Here is a 14,348-nt window from a genome sequence, read left to right as displayed (position 1 = left end):
GCTGTCAGACGTTTTACATCCGGTGGAGACCTTCTCACCGTCAGATCAACCCCAAAATCGGACATAATATAAAGGAGACAACTATCTTTTAAATGCAATTGGTTTGGAGGCAATCCAATGGCTAGATCTCCGGATATCCTTGATGCACTGAAGACATGTTCTGTAGTCTCGCGAATGAAGCAAGCACAGAATGAAGATTCAACCTCAAAGACCAATCTCCGTGGGTCCAGGAGCCACGAATGCGGGGAAAAAATTCTCGACCGCGGTTACGAGTCTTTGGCCGCGGCCAAACCCCAATTCACCACGGTCAAAAGCCTCGCGACCAAGGCCGACTAAAAGACAGGCCTATGACCCCGTTTCAAGCCCAATCCGTCTTTTCTTCATTGGAAACCCTAAAGACGAATGGAGAGAGTTCAAGACCTATAAATATGTGTCTAAGAAGACCTATTTTCGTGTGCCTCAGAAGAATCCCTTTTGGGAGCCACCAAATTTAGTTGTTTAGGGTTTTTATGTTCTTATGTTCTTAGTTCTTAGTTTAGGGAGATAGAGATTTCTCTTGAACCCTTTTTATGTTCTACCTTTATTTTAATTCGGTTTTTACTCTTATGCATCTTTCAATTTCGTTTTTATCTTCTTCATATTAGATTAGTTGTTAAAAGGATTTGAAGAGAAGTTCTTCTCCGAGCTTATATCTCGAAATCGAGATGCTTCTTCTTCTTCTCCTTGTCTGTTTTTCTCTACGTCTTTCTTCTTTATTTTCCAATGCACGTCTATTCTATTTACTTTATGTACGTTTTGGAATGATGAGGTATGAGTTTAAAGGCTCGATCGAAGGGAATCGACTATGTTCGATAGGGATCTTCGCGAGATAAACCAAAGCCGAATTCTAGAAATCTTTCTTCTAAACTTATACTTAAAGCATGGATCTAGCGTCGCGAACTAGAGACTGATCTAGGTCATTGGTGTTGTGAAAGTATTCATCCGGGGCTGGATCTAGTTTGAGAAGAGCAGATCAACCATAGGAGTGGAAACCTACCTATGGGCGAGCTGTGAATGTTGACGAGTCTTAAACATAATGCATCTTTTCCCTTCCAGGGCCAGAGTAGAAACCTACTGGTCAGGGTTGCGAGAGATAGTTGTCTATCATCACGACAGTGGCGTATTCATACGTCCGTGACTCGAGTTCTAAGAATTTACTAGGATCAATATTACGAGCTTTGTTCATCCTTTAGATTTATTATCGATTTATTCACTTCTAGTTTTCAAAACCCTTTTTAAAACCCTTTTTAAAACCCTTTTTAAAACTCTTTTCAAAACCTTTTCAAATCCCTTTTTAAAATACATATATAGAAATCGCACAACCTATCCAAAACCCGTTTTTCGTCTTAGACTTCGTTTACTAATTCTGGTTCTAAGGTTCCGCACGTAAAGCGTGGATTCTCTGTGGATCGACACCCTAAGTACTATAACGCACTGCTGTGCACTTGCAGATATCTAGGGTTCTAAATTTAAAACATGAAGCCGCGAAGTCAACCCTAGCAGCATCAAGCAGCTAAAAACATGTACTTCTTTTTGGGTTTTTCTATTTTTCTGATTTTTTGTGTTTTTGTTTTATAAGAGTACCTTAAACTTTAAAAGAAAGAGAAAACATAAATTGCAAAAAAGAAAAAGAAAACTAAAAGAAAGTGTACCTAAATGGGTTGCCTCCCATTAAGCGCTTTGTTTTAAGTCGTTTAGCTTGACTTAGGCTTAAAAGATCAGGCTGGAGGAAATGGCACTTCTCTTGATGTGCCTTTATCATTTCCGGGTGTTAGAAATTTGGCTTCTTCTTCTTGTAACACCAACTTCTTTCCCTTACTCTTCTTTCGGACTTTAACGTTGTTTAGGACCTTTAATTTTGTGTTCTCGATCAGTTCTTGGATCTGTTCCTCACTAGACTCTGTTGAATCTGGTGGAATGATGATCTTGATTTTTGCAAAAGACCTTGACTTCTCCTTGTCTTTGTCCTTTGGTCGCTTTCCTTTGTTCGGAGCATCGTTTGGGACAGTAGGGTAAAACTTCTTGCGATCCACGTTCAGAAAGACAGCATGCCGGTTTGCATGATCGATTACTGCTCCTACTGTAGCTAGAAACGGTCGGCCGAATATAAGTGGTCTTTCTTTGTCTTGATCCATTTCCAGAACTTGGAAATCTGCTGGAACAATCTTGTTCCCAACTAGAATTTGCAGGTCATGGATCGCCCCTTCGGTATCTTTTTGAGATGAATCTCCAAAGATCACCTTATCCGTCGATGTCCTTAAGGTCTTTATCCCCATTTTTTCGGCAAATGTGTTAGACATGATGTTGACATTGGCTCCAGAATCGCATAAACAGTCTGTGAACGTGATTCCTGAAATGAAACATTGGAAAGAAAAACGTCCCGGGCCATCGGCTTTTGTAAGCCTTTGAAGTGGGGAACGTTGGAATACCTTAAAGGGTGGTTGTTTTGCATCGACATTCTTGTAGAGAGGTATAAAAAATGAGGTCTCCTTGTCCTCTCCATCGATTTCAGCTTCGTCTTTGAGCAATGTAGTGATGGTATTGCAAAATCTCTTGGGGTTGTCTTCATCTCTCCAGGGAAGAGCTCCATTTTTTCTCTTCATAGAATCAGCTGTTTGGACAACTTGGATGTCTAGCTTTTTGACGTGAGAAGATAAAATTTCAAACTTCCCGTTCAGGTCATTGCACATGCAATCGACTTTCACGTTCATGTATTTAGCTGCTTTCTCGTTTGTCATAATAAGCTGTTGGATAGTGTTCAAGTCTTCCGAATTGCAAAGCTAGCTGGTTCGTTGTAACTCCCTGCTGTTGTCCAAATTGATTATTGAATCCCGTACCTTGATAGGTATATGGTTGTCGCGGCAGAAAAACTCCAGTCCCTCCGAAATTTTCAGCTTGGAACTTGTTTTGGAAGGGTCTCTGCTGCGGTGGGTAGTGCTGGTCTTGAGGATTCTCCACATTTAGATTTCGGTAAGAGAGATTGTTGTAGTTCGCGTTCCGGAAGTTGGTGTTGAAACCATTGTTAAAACGATTCGGATATAGTCCTTGTGCTCCTACATAGTTCACTTTTTCTTCCTGAAAGGTTGGGATTTTTGTGATCGGTATCATTGCGTCCTTCATGTTCTGCGCCATTGTTGGTCTCACAGGCGTGGATTGGGTGATTGTGGCTTTTTAAAAGCTGGCTCATCATGTTCTTCAACTCGGTTATCTCCTTGTTGTCCGTTCTAGTCGGCTTCGTCGATCGATCGTAGTCCGGACTGTAATTGCTATTGGCTTGAGCCAAATTTTTGACGAGGGCTCTTCCTTGTGCTATCGTCTTTTGTCTGAAATCTCTATTGCTGGCTGTATCAAGTGAAAGTTTGTATTTTGGTTGCAAACCTCTGTAAAATGTGCTCAGCAGGCTTGATCCGGGAAATCCATGGTGAGGGTAGTCACGTGTATACTCTTTAAAACGCTTCCAGGCTTCATAGAAAGGTTCGGCCGGTCCTTGCTGGAAACTTGAGATCTTGGTATAGAGTGGTTCAGAAAAGCGGTATTACATTCTTCCAAATTAGTGATCGAGCTTGCAGGCAAAGATTTCAACCAACGGTGAGCTTTATCTGCTAATGAAAAAGGGAACAACTTACACTTTAGATAGTCTGCTGGAACTTGGTTTGTCCTCATCATGCTGCAGATTTCTTCAAAGAGTTCAATGTGATCCATTGGATGTTCGGAAGAAACTCCATGGAACTGGTGTTGTTTTACCAAAGAGATGATTTGAGGCTTGACTTCGAACTCGTTCTAGTTCATGGTACTTGAATTTCAGATCGATTTTGAAAATTCTGAGTAGGTGCATCAAAATCAGCTATGCGATGGTTCCTGGCTTTTATTCGGTGTTGATTTGCTTGCTGAACCGGGCGATTATTGCGTCCATTCGGCTGCATCTCCTGGTTGTTACCATCGGCTACATTGATAGGTGCATCGAGGTCTTCACGCTCTTCTCTCACTCGGTTTTGAGGATTTCTTGGAGGGATCTCATTCTCTTCTCCATCTCGTCGATGTTGTTCACCTTCTCTTTGATCATTCTCTTCATTTTCACCATGTTCAGACCTATCTTGGTCCATGTTTAGGTTGCGGTTAACAGGATCTCCAGGCTGGTCGTCGTCGGCCATTCCTTGTGTTTGTCTATGTCTTCGAAGTTCTCTTTCGTGTCTGTCTATCTCGTCTAGAATTGTAATGTTTTCTACATGTCTACGCCTGGTATTCATTCAATTCAGAGAAAAACAAAAGAAGAGAAAGATAATTCCGCAACTTAAGAAAGAACTAGAGATCAGATGTTTAGAACAGAAATTAGAACAAGAAAAATAAAAGGACAGCGAAACAAATCCCCGGCAACGATGCCAAAAACTTGATGTGCTATGATAACACCGTATTTTGACCACTTTTATGGATCGTTTTGAAATACTTTTTCTATGTTTTTAATTGCTTAAGTACTTTTATTACGTTTTTATAGTATTTGTAGTTCCAAGACTCTTTTTAGGTAACTTAGGGAAAAACTTAACAAAATGGATAGAAAACCATATTTCAGCTCAGAGTCAAACCGTCAGAAGTTTACCCCCGATTGAAGGCCTTCTCACCGTCTGATCCAGCTCAAAATTGGAGACCTTAAAAATGGAAGTATCAGCTTTCCAGCACACTTTACAACTTGGCAATCCAACGGTTCAATCAAAAGATACGCGAAGGGCAAGATGTCCCGTAAACCAGCCGGCAAGCGTTTTCACCCACAGCCAACGGACCAATCCCCGCGGTCACAGCCATACCGACCGCGGCCAGCCACCCATTTCCCGCGGTCACACTCATCCCGACCGCGGCCAGCCAACTCCGACCCCGAAGGCCTATTTCTGAAGCCCATATAATTTTCCGAGCCTTGATTTCGAAACCCTAGACCCTAGAGATGTCTTGAGCACTATAAATACATGTTTTAGGAACCCTAATTCGTATGCCCTCATATGTTATTATTGTTTTAGAATACTTTTTAAGTTTTAGGTTTTAGGGAGAGAGAGATTTATCTCTTGAACCCTTGTTCTTTCTTTTTCAATTTCGGTTTCTATTCTACTTTTTAATACTATGTTTTTGATTTCGTTCATCATGTCTGAGTAGTTTTATTGTTGGGACTAAGGGATTTTCGATGGGGATCTATATGTTCGATGAGGATTCTATGAGCTTTTGAGCCGAATCTTAGAACTTTTTCTTCTGAATTCGTTTTTACTGCATGAGAGTAGCGTCATGAACTACAATCTGATCCAGATGCTTGGTGACACGAAAGTGTTCATCCGGTGCCAGATCTAGTTTGGGAGAGCAAAACAAACATAGAAGTGGAAACCTACCTATGGGCGATTTGTGAATGCTGACGAGTCTTAAAAACATAATGCATCTCTTCTTTTCCAGGGTCAGAGTGGAAACCTACTGGTCAAGGTTGAGAGAGATTGTTGTCTATGATCACGACAGTGGCATATTCATACGTCCGTGACACCATTTCGAAAAGTTTAAGCTAAGATCTTATCAAATTTACTCTCTAGCAATGTTTTGAATCGTTCATACCCATGAGAAAACTTCCCTGAACCCCAGCGCTTTCTTTCTTATAGATTTACACCGATTTTCATTCAAGCTTTAGTCTAGTTTCTTTACTCTTTCAATCGATTTTCATTCAAGCAATTAGATTAGCCGTTTTTCTCATTTTTACTCGTTTTCATTAAGTTTAGTTATTAGGTCATTTTAATTCCCGTAGTTTCTTTGAGATTTCGTTTTTACGTTTTAAACACACCACCAAAACCCTCACAAAACTCGCCTGGTTCTAGACTTCCTTACTTTATATTTCTTTCGAAGGATTTTGCAGGAAAGATCCTCCTTCCCTGTAGATTCGATCCCTAAGTACTACAATCGATCAGCTGTGCACTTGCGGCTATTGATTTCATTTAGGGTAAAACTTGACAACCCTCAACACCACTCCGCATCAAGTTTTTGGCGCCGTTGCTGGGGAAGGCACGCGTTTTCTTTTCCGCAAAACCCTAAGAAAGGTTGGTAAATCGACTCTAGAACCCCTTTTTCTGCATATTTCCATTTTTCGGTTATTTTGTTTCCATTTCAGAAGATATGGATCCTATAAATCGAAATCCACACTATGACGAAGGTTTCTATAACACTCCTCAAGCCACCAGACGCAAAGAGAAGCAGTACTTACGTGATCTGTACGAAGAAATTCGAACCGAAGACTACATAACGTTCCAAAACGAGCCCTATGTACCTCCAATGGCAAACCCTAGATATCCTATGTATCGCCTACCTCACCAGGTTCTCCACCAAGATGAGGACGTCCAGCTCAGTAACCGATTGAGTCAGCTCGAAGGCGTAATCAAGCAGTTCATAGAAGCTCAAGCAACCGCTACAGCCGCTCTAAACGAAAGGATTGACGGGATATCGAAACTTTTCAATGAGAAGATCGATAACCTGGCCTCACAAGTCAATTCAATAGAAGAATGAGCAACCAAGGACGCAGCTATGATCGCTAACAGGTTCGACAGCATGGAGGAAGAGCAAGCGAAGCACACCTATGAGCTTCGCAACACCAAAAACAAAGTCATGGACCTGGATTTCAAACTGGATGATGTAGACAAAGCCCTAAACAAAGCTAAGAACGAGTCTTATGACTTCACAGTCAAAGTTTCAGAGAAGGTTTACAAAGTCATTGACAAAACCGAAGAGCTTGACTCAACCATGGACAAAGTAGTCTATGCTCTTGATGAAGTTGAAGAAAAGGTTGAGGAGATCATACAAGGACTTTGAGAGCAGATTCCAGCAATCAAAACTAAAGACTCAAGTCCAGAGAGGAAATACATCAAGCCAGAAGACCCAGGAGATCATCCAGGAAGCAAAGGAGCGAGCAACAGCAGCAGATCAACTCGGAGACACTTCCCCGCTGTCGCGTCGCTTCCGACCGCGGCCAAGAAGCCCCTTCCTGCGGTCGTGTTGGGTCTACCAGCGGCCCATGGTCGTTTTCCCACGGTCGCGTCCCCTACAGTCAAGGCCAACCAGAAAAACGTTTCAAAACAGTCCCGTTCAGCTCATACAAGCAGCTGTGCGTCTGGTACACCTCCTGGGATGACTAAACCACTCCAGCAACAACTGGTTTGCTCCATCAGCACCCAAAGATCTGAAGACAAGGACAAGTTATGGCCCTGCAACATGGCTTTGTCTTGTGAAGATGAGTATGAAGAGCAATACTCTGAAGATGAAGAGTATGGGCTGTTTGTAGAAGATCCAAACGCAGGATATTCCTCAGAGGACAATTCAGGAAAAATTCAATGGATCACCAACAACATCAGTAGAGAGAAGCTCATGGAGTTCAACAACGTAGTCAGATCATTCCCTGCTCATCTAAGCTTTGATGAAATCTGGAAGCTTGGTCGTTTGCAAGTCTTTTTCAGGTACTACAAGGAGTCTAAAGAGGATACCCATAGATACTTTATGCGAGCTCGATACATGACAACACCAGAAGCAGCTGTCTATGGGATTCACCTCAAAAAGCCTGAAGACTGCAGCCACTACACCAACAGAATCAGCAAAGAAAAGCTCGACGAATTCAATGATGTAGTCCAAAATTTGCCTGAAGGAATCACCTTTGCCAAAGCTTGCAAGGACTTCATGATAGGCCATTACTTCTGTGAGAGCAAGGAATCAATCCCTGAGATAGAAGACTGCAATCATGCCAGAAGAGGTAAATCTGTTCGAACACTTCACAAAATCGAAGGTGTAGGACAGTTTCTTATCTCTTGTTCTATTAGAGGAGAAATGTTTAAAAACGTGCTTTGTGATTCTGGAGCTTGTCTTAACATGATGTCCAAGGCAATTGCTTTGAGACTTTAGAATAAAAATCTGCGCAGGACTAGAGCAAAGATTAGTCTAGCTGATGATTCCAATGCAACGCCTCAAGGAATATCTCATGAAATTCCTTTGAGAATAGGAGATTGCATCGTGCCTGTCGACTTCTACATTGTCGAGACAAGAGACGCAACATATCCAGTGATTCTCGGATGGTCTTTTCTAGCAACTTCCATTGCTATAATGGACTGGCCAAACCGGAGGATTTCATTTGCTAATATCGACAAAGATGTCTTCACAGAAGCTGTTCCATACAACAGCAAAGCAGGAAAATGTTCTGCAACAGAAGAGTTTGAAGAAAAACTTTGGAGTGACGAAGAACCTGCTAGGAAAAGCAAGGAGATGTCGAAAAAGACTTGTCTCAGGACAAGGTCTTCTTCATTGGACTAAGCCACGTCCAACACCAAAAGTCGAGCTAAACGACTTAAAACAGAAGCGCTTAATGGGTGGCAACCCATTTTGGTATTGTTTTCTTTAGAATTTTTCTTTCTTTTTCTATTGATCTTTTTCTTTTCCTTAGTTTCAGGTGTTTCTTATAAAACAAAATAGCCAAAAAAAATCAAAAAACCCGAAAAAACTAAAAAGAAGGATGGTCCCTGACTGCTCGGCCCAGCAGGAACCAAGGAGAAGCAGGAACAGACCGCGATATAAGCCCCCGCGGTCGCAGGTGTTCTGACCGCGGGAAACACATGTTCGACCGCGGCCGCGTCTTTCTGACCGCAGCCGAGCACCGGTTTGCCGCGGTTGCGTGGCTCCTGACCGCGGCAAATGGTCGTTGAGATCAAAACCCGACCCCAAACCACCCACTTCACCTCATTTCACCTCACCAATCCCATTCCACCTCATTCATCACTTCCCACCACCTTCATCACCACCTATCACCTTCCCAAACCTCTTCGAATGAATCAGGTTCATTTCCACCAGCATCCCAGATCTAGATAAAGTTCTCTTTGGCCTTACCAATTCGATTACCTATGCATTTTTCTCATCCAATCTCGACTTGTTTCACACTGAGGACAGTGTGATTTAAGTCTGGGGAGGATTTCATCCTTTCTAACCACTTTCTTTCATGAGTCTTGCATTATCTACACTTTTTGCATTTTCCTTAAAGTTTTTCAAAATCGGTTTTCAAAACAAAATACGTTTTAAAAGGGAATGGTGAATATGAATCAATGATAGTTGACTGTGTGCTTTTAGACTATTCCTAGTGACATGCTCATTCATGATTTAGGACTAGACTAGGCGGTAGCTAAGCACATTTAAAACGAAGTACTCCAGAGAAATTTGAATGATTTCGATTTAGATGAAGGAATACACTAGCTCTGTTTTATTTGGACTTAATTTGGACTTACTTTTCTCATTGAAGCATTAGACCAGGGAAACGAATCATACATTCAGGACTCCTTTATCCTTTTACCACTCTCTGTTGATCCTGAATGGCTAGTTCATCTTTAGCTAGTTCCCCACCTTAACCAATCCTCTTTCAAACCACATGCACTCTTGTTTTCTACTGTCTTATTTGCAGATAAGTGCAAAAACGTTGGAGAGAAAGAGGAACGACACAGTTTTCAGTCACCAAGGACAGAGACCTGTGATTTGCCGGAAAAGTTTCCGGAAGGATTCAGCACAAGAGGAAGCTCAGTTTGCCTTAGAAGAATCTCAAATTTTGGTACAATCTCGTCCTCTAGTCTCTCTCTCTTTAAAAGGCATTTCCTTTTCAAAAAAAAAAATATCCGAAAATAAGAAAAGAAAGGAAATAAAAGCCTTAGAGAGTCTAGAGAGGTCGAATTTTAAGTCCCAAGGCAGCTGGAGTTCGATTTTATAGAGTTTTGGAGATCATTTTCTGATTCCCGGAAAGAATCTAAGTCTGGGGGCATAGCTGTTTACAACAAAGGAGGAAGGATTATGCAACAACATTTGGCAAGAAGAAGTGACTGAAAATTGCGGTCATCAACAGGTCCTTATCTCTCTTGCGGTTTTGCATATTATCTTGCATCCTCCAGATCTTCAGGTAACCCGAAACACTTTAACTCCACCACTTAAACAGCCCTTTAATGTCAAACGCCGTCTACCATGGATGATGTCTTTAATGAGAACTCACTATTGAACTTAATGAATGTAGAGAGCTAGTTGACTGGAATCAAAATTTAGATTGTTTAAGTTTTGCATGACGGAAAAAGTGGACTAGTATCTTTTGTGTATTGGTGAGAATTTTCTAGACTAAGTCGTGGATTGATGCACTATCTTTGGTCCTAGTTTAGGAGTTCATGTCTCTGAGATTTGTGCATTCCCTATTTTTGATTTCACTTAACCAGTTTAGGCTTTTGCTTTGTTTGAGGACAAACAAAGGTTTAAGTCTGGGGGAGTTGATAACACCGTATTTTGACCACTTTTATGGATCATTTTGAAATACTTTGTCTATGTTTTTAATTGCTTTTAAGTACTTTTATTACATTTTTCTAGTATTTGTAGTTCCAAGACACTTTTCAGGTAACTTAGGAAAAAGCTTAACAAAATGGATAGAAACCAGATTTCAGCTCAGAGCCAAACCGTCAGAAGTTTACCCCTGATTGAAGGCCTTCTCACCGTCTGATCCAGCTCAAATTTTAAGACCTTAAAGATGTAAGTATCAGCTTTCCAGCACACTTTACAGCTTGGCAATCCAACGGTTCAATCAAAAGATACGCGAATAGAAAGATGTCCCGTAAACCAGCCGGCAAGCGTTTCCACCCGCGGCCAACAGACCAATCCCCGCAGTCACAGCCATCCCGACCGCGGCCAGCCACCCATTTCCCGCGGTCACACTCATCCCGACCGCGGCCAGCCAACTCCGACCCCGAAGGCCTATTTCTGAAGCCCATATCATTTTCCGAGCCTTGATTTCGAAACCCTAGACCCTAGAGATGTCTTGAGCACTATAAATACATGTTTTAGGAACCCTAATTTGTATGCCCTCATATGTTATTATTGTTTTAGAATACTTTTTAAGTTTTAGGTTTTAGGGAGAGAGAGATTTGTCTCTTGAACCCTTGTTCTTTCTTTTTCAATTTCGGTTTCTATTCTACTTTTTAATACTATGTTTTTGATTTCGTTCATCATGTCTGAGTAGTTTTATTGTTGGAACTAAGGGATTTTCGATGGGGATCTATATGTTCGATGAGGATTCTATGAGCTTTTGAGCCGAATCTTAGAACTTTTTCTTCTGAATTCGTTTTTACTGCATGAGAGTAGCGTCATGAACTACAATCTGATCCAGATGCTTGGTGACACGAAAGTGTTCATCCAGTGTCAGATCTAGTTTGGGAGAGCAAAACAAACATAGGAGTGGAAACCTACCTATGGGCGATTTGTGAATGCTGACGAGTCTTAAAACATAATGCATCTCTTCTTTTCCAGGGCCAGAGTGGAAACCTACTGGTCAAGGTTGAGAGAGATTGTTGTCTATGATCACGACAGTGGCATATTCATACGTCCGTGACTCCATTTCGAAAAGTTTAAGCTAAGATCTTATCAAATTTACTCTCTAGCAATGTTTTGAATCGTTCATACCCATGAGAAAACTTCCCTGAACCCCAGCGCTTTCTTTCTTATAGATTTACACCGATTTTCATTCAAGCTTTAGTCTAGTTTCTTTACTCTTTCAATCGATTTTCATTCAAGCAATTAGGTTAGCCGTTTTTCTCATTTTTACTCGTTTTCATTAAGTTTAGTTATTAGGTCATTTTAATTCCCGTAGTTTCTTTGAGATTTTGTTTTTACGTTTTAAACACACCACCAAAACCCTCACAAAACTCGCCTGGTTCTAGACTTCCTTACTTTATATTTCTTTCGAAGGCTTTTGCAGGAAAGATCCTCCTTCCCTGTAGATTCGATCCCTAAGTACTACAATCGATCAGCTGTGCACTTGCGGCTATTGATTTCATTTAGGGTAAAACTTGACAACCCTCAACACCACTCCGCATCATGCTACGAGGTGAAGGAACAAGTTTTACCCTTAATAAAAACAAATGAAAGCCGCAAGTGCACAGCTAATCAATTGTAGTACTTAGGGATCGAATCCACATGGATTTTTGTGCCTAGTATTTTACTACGGTTTCTAAGTTTATGTCTAGACTAAATCGGTTTTTAAGGGGGTTTGGTGGTTGTCATGGACTAAACTTAAACTAAAGAAAGAAAATGAATCTATCCTAAAAAGCAAGTATAAAATCGAATGGAAGCAAAGTGAAACAAGCAGAAAATCGAACTAAGCAAGTAGAAATCCAGATCTATGAAAGCAACTGAATATCGATTGGTTTGTAAACAATGACTAAAAACGCGGGGTTTTGGGAACTCTACAGGTATCATAATCGGTTTCAACACTAAGGATCTTAGATTGGGATTGATGGATATCAAAATATTAGGGTTCTAGAGCTAGAGTCCGGCGGTATGACTACGTCACCGTCGTGATCATAACCAACTGTTTTTCGTAATCCTGACCAGTAGGTTTCCACTCTGGCCCTGTAAGGGAGAAAACGCAAGAGCTGCACAGAACTCGTCAGTACTCACGACTTCGCCGCAAGTAGGTTTCCATTCCTACGTAAAAATCACCTGTTCCATTCTAGGTCGAATACTTAATGAAAACTTTCGCAACACTAACTATCTAGATCAGATACGAGGTGATCAATCAAGCATACATGCATTAAAGATAAGAATAAACAGAGAACATTGTTAAAATTCCAGATCTAAAAACCTAGATGTCTTAATCGATTATGAGAGCCCCTTTCGGGAACCCTATGCCCAACTCGGGATCTACTCAACCGTGGCTGAGGTCGAAATCATCATTGGTTTTAATGAAAGCAATCAAAAACAGTAAAGAATATAGATGAAAGAAAGCTTCTCTATTGATGAACTCAGAGTTGAAGAATCCTCTCTAAAAATTGCATAAAACGGCTGGGAAAAAAAGTGTTTCTGTAAAAATATGAAAGGTGACGTCTAAAAACGACCTAAATGACAAGTATTTATAGTCTTTAATGCTCTAAGATCTCTAGAGTTCCGGAATCGAGGATGGGAAATGACTTGGAATTCAGAAATGGGCTTCTTAAGTCGGAGATGTCTGGCCGCGGTCGCATAAAGTGTGACCGTGGGAAATGAAGGCTTGGCCACGGTCGTGTGGCTTTGGCTATGGTGGATGGGCTGTTGGCCGCGGACGCGTGGCTTGACGACCGTCTTCAAATGTCTCTGGGGTAAATGGAATAGCCTGAGATCCAACCGTTGAAATGTCTACAAACCACGTGCACTTGAAAGCTGGCTGAGTCTTCTGTTAAGTGTCTAATTTTGAGGGTGATCAGACGGTGAGAAGGTCTTCGTCTCTCCATGAGAGTTCTGACGGTCTGAATTTATCCAAAAGGTCTTATTGTTCCAATTTGCACCTCTTTCTCCCAAATTTCCTGAAATTATTTTAAAATCCAAAAACATAGAAATCCTTTGAAAACCTTTAAAAGTGGAGTAAAAACACCTGCAAAAGATATTAAAGTGATCCATAAAAATGATCATCTCGGTCTTCTTCTCCCACTCTAGGTAAGAGTTTGGGTCATTTTTCTTCTATCACTAAATGCACGCCAAAACCAACTTGCACTACGGTAGGCAGCCCATCCTCATATGGGTTCAGCTGATAACATGAACTTTTGGGAGTGGGTACGTATACATATACTTACACATTTTCAATAGATTTCAGCTCGTTTACTCAAGCCATTACTAGCTCATCTTTTACTTAGCTTTTCGGCCAAAATTTTATTATCATTCTGCTTTGGCAAAGATTTCACTTATCCATTATTTTTGCTTCCACATGAATACTCTACTACTTCGCTTCGGCTAAATCTTCCTCGTGACTACATCGCATACTCTAAAGACCGAAGCAAATTCTAAAAACCTTGCTTAACATATTTACCAGCTCGGAAACGCTGGTCCTTAATAATAATTCAAAGGGAACAATTCAACCTCGGATTCTCCTCAGAAAAGAATTACGTTTAAACACCTCGTTACACTAAACATCTTCTCTTAAAGCTTAAACGCCTCATCACAAGCGATCAATTTTGCAAGAAATCTGGTCTAACTGCATATTTACCAACTCAGGAAAACTGGTCCTTAGACGCATTACAACTTAGGAAGGATCTCTCTTATCCTCGTCTCGAATACCAATCTAAAAACGGTCGACATAGTAAGACTCCGTCTCATAGAAATATTTTCCAACACGAATGCATGCGAATAACAGCTATGGCAAAAACTATTAAAGTTCACAGAATCGTCATTCTAACGAAGTTAGATAAAGCCGTCCAGACATAAATAATTTCAAAAATAAAATAAAAAGAAGAAAAGTGGGAGGAAAAACGAAAAATATTCCTTATGACGCGATT

The 14,348-nt window shown here is 40.9% G+C and overlaps 1 non-coding gene across 1 annotated transcript; it reads left to right on the top strand.

Annotated features, from left to right (window-relative positions):
- Nucleotides 1-3,452: 3,452 nt before the first annotated feature.
- On the top strand, nt 3,453-3,557 carry LOC112087369. Its single transcript, XR_002900052.1, has one exon. It is a non-coding gene; the product is annotated as a small nucleolar RNA R71 (small nucleolar RNA).
- Nucleotides 3,558-14,348: the final 10,791 nt, after the last annotated feature.

The sequence above is a fragment of the Eutrema salsugineum genome, unplaced genomic scaffold (genome assembly GCF_000478725.1).
Source record: "Eutrema salsugineum unplaced genomic scaffold, Eutsalg1_0 scaffold_18, whole genome shotgun sequence".
NCBI classification, from domain to species: domain Eukaryota; kingdom Viridiplantae; phylum Streptophyta; class Magnoliopsida; order Brassicales; family Brassicaceae; genus Eutrema; species Eutrema salsugineum.
The sequence above is the reverse complement of the archived record's forward strand: the minus strand, read 5'-3'. Positions and strand labels throughout refer to the sequence as shown.